Genomic DNA, 3455 nt, shown 5'->3' with positions numbered 1-3455 from the left:
TATACATATATACGTATATATGTATACATAGGTACTGTAAATATATAAATACATATACATATATATGCACATATATACATAGCATATACAGTATATATATATATGTGCATATATATGTATATGTATTATACAGTGGTCCCTCACCTATCGCGTTACTTGCATATATATATATATATACATTCATATACATATATACATATATATGTATACATATGTACTGTAAATATATAAATACATATACATATATATGCACATATATATATATACTGTATATGCTATGTATATATGTGCATATATATGTATATGTATTTATATATTTACAGTACATATGTATACATATATGTATATATGTATATGAATTTATGTATGTATACATGTGTATATATATGCAAGTACCGCGATAGGTGAGGGACCACTGTATAAATATATAAATATATATATATATATTTGCGACGGTGTGGGTCGGAAGGGGAGCGTGAAAACATTTCTGTCCTCAACGGGGGGGGGGGCATGACGGAAATTACATTGATTTACCCAGTCCTGGTTTTCACCACATCAAAAGTTCAACTTCCTACAGCAACGTTTGGACGCCCCTGCTCTGAGTTCTCTGTGCCAGACCTGTTAAACCCTGTGATTATCTGTGATTGTGACTATTATCACCTACAGGACCTCGATCACCTAGATCTCTCAGCACACGTGAAATAATCACAGCAATTATATTACTGTATATGCAACGAGGCATGTTGTTTATGTAACCTTAGTACACACACACGTATTCAGCGTTTAAGACCGTGACCGCTGTTTGGGTTTCTATAGACCTGAGAGATTACCGCGTCGTTCGTTGTTCTGCAGGACGCTGAATGGTTTTTTTTGTTTTTTTTTCCAAACTAATAAAATATAACGATGTGTCATGTGATGTTTGCGATGGCTAAACAACAAAAAAAGTTCTGGGTAACAGAGACCTGTCTGTGCTCAGGTCATGAAGGGAATGCCGTGGAACTGCATTCTTGGCACACTGTTATGCAGAGCGCAGAGTTCTTTATCAGACCTTCAACACTGTTTATTTACATGTAGCGTCTTTAGGTCCTGACTGACAAACCTTATTATTATGTTTTGTCTAGTTTTTCTTTCTCTAAATTAATTTTAAAAAAAAAGAAGTTCAATAGCGAATGGTTTGCATTCTATGTTTCATAGTCAATGGCTTGCAGGTATTTTTTTTTTTTTTTTTTTTTTTACACAGTGGTGGTCACATTCATCAGTCCTGCGTCCTCCATGCCACACATTCTGCAACTGTGACACAACAACGCGGCGTTCAGTGTTTCACAATGATGTGCGTGACTGCGCCGCGTTTGTCATGAAACACATTGACACATTATTCATTATTCCTTAGTAACCTGGGAAACCGACTGTAAATTATTAGGAAATAGTGTAATATTTCGATTTTTCAATGCGATAAATATTTTTTTAAACACACGTCATTTCTGCTTGTTTTTGAATTCTCAAATGTTCCTTCACAAAAAACAAAAATACTACCACACATTTCTGTTCCCAAAATGTTCACTGCACTCATTCAAATTCGTATTTGAACCTATTTATTTTTCGCTAATCATAATTAATTTGCTAATATTATGAAGAATTTTCTTCACAAAAAAACAAAAATACCACCACACATTTCTGTTCCCAAAATGTTCACTGCACTCATTCAAATTCGTATTTGAACCTATTTATTTTGCGCTAATCGTAATTAATTTGCTAATAGTCATACTATTATTACTTGAAAACTTGAAGCGCATTTTTTACCCCTTTCCTTTTCTGGCCCATATTTTCTTCTTCTATACTATAACTTGCTAAAGGTCAACGTTGTTAGTCATTAACAAAAACACGTTAAGTTTCCAGTCACTGAAGCACAATCTATAATAGAGATGCCCACTCGTTTCTCTCCAGTTCTTCCTTCAAAAAAAAAAAAAAAATACATATAATGTATATATTTATATATATGTACATATATGTATATATATTTTAATGTATATACATTAAAATATATATACATATATGTATATATTAAAATATATATGCATATATGTATTTTATATATTTATATATTTTATATATATATATATACACAATTTTGGTTTTCTTTCAGTGACATTATGACATTATGTTTATTAAGTAAGAATTAGCCATTTCTTGTGCAGACTAGTGGTTTCGGTACCGACTATATCTACCGTAATATCTGACTGAATTATATGTAAAAAATCTGTGTTCCTTTATTGTCAGTATTTTGATCATTTGACATTTCCAAACTGCACCCTGTGTACTTTATTTGAGGATGTTATTGTTTTTTTTATCTCGAGAACTCTTCCTCTGTCTCTTCCTCCTGTGACTATGACTTTTGCTTCAGACCTTCTTCATTTGCATCCCTGGTACCATCTGGTGCTGTGAGATCTTTTTCTTCTTCTGTTTCTTCTCCTAAATGAATTTGTTGGTTGTCTCTTGATTATGTATTTATAGGCGTTTGCAGTTTTTACACCCACTGTTAATAATGTTTTTTTTAAAAATAAAAAAAAAATATTTTTTTTGTCTTCCAACTCAACTTCCTTTTGACCTTTCTTCTTCTTCTTCTTCTTCTTTCACTCCAAGACAAGAATGTGCTTCCAGCTATTCTCGTATGTAACGCCACTGTTACTCTGCTTACAAAATCTGCTCCCCGTAACCTCCTCTCCTCCTTTCTCTATCTGCGATCTCTTTTGATGGCACTATGACTCAAAACTGAAACTGAGAGATTGTCAGCTGTCAGCTGTCAGCTGTCAGCTGTCAGGTGACGACTCTTCTAGTGATAAAAGCTGTGGTTATAAACACTCTGAAAGGAGCTCGAATAGTCTGACTGAACTAAGTAAAAAAAAAAAATCAAATAGTAACAGGATTAAACACCCTGTTCTAAGACCTGTGGTGTCGTGTACGTTTATTGTCTCATTGCTGTCAAAGACGAGAACTATTTGGAGAATCGTGTCATTGTACCTCGTCCTTAGAAAACAGTGCCCGGCTGCCAGAGAGGCCTGCGCTTCTTGAGCAATAACAAAAGGAAGCATTTTCAAATAGTGATGGAAGTGAAGTATGTGTGGAATGTGGATCAACTCAGGTATTCTGTCCCATGGCAGGAGTGTACAATTATCGATGCAGTAAAATGATGTTCGTTCACAGCTACCTTCGTTAACAATGCTGTCAATAATGGGTTTATATATATAGATATAGATATATATATATATATACTATATATGTATGTATGTGTATCTATATATATATGTATATATATCTATACAATATGTATATATGTGTCTATATATATTTATATATATGTATACATGTGTGTTTTGGTATATTTATATATATATTTATATATATATAATATATCTGTATATATTATATATATGTATATATATATTTATAATGTGTGT

Source organism: Cynoglossus semilaevis, chromosome 12 (assembly GCF_000523025.1).
Source record: "Cynoglossus semilaevis isolate Cse_v1.0 chromosome 12, Cse_v1.0, whole genome shotgun sequence".
Lineage (NCBI taxonomy): Eukaryota > Metazoa > Chordata > Actinopteri > Pleuronectiformes > Cynoglossidae > Cynoglossus > Cynoglossus semilaevis.
This window is presented reverse-complemented; position numbering follows the sequence as displayed.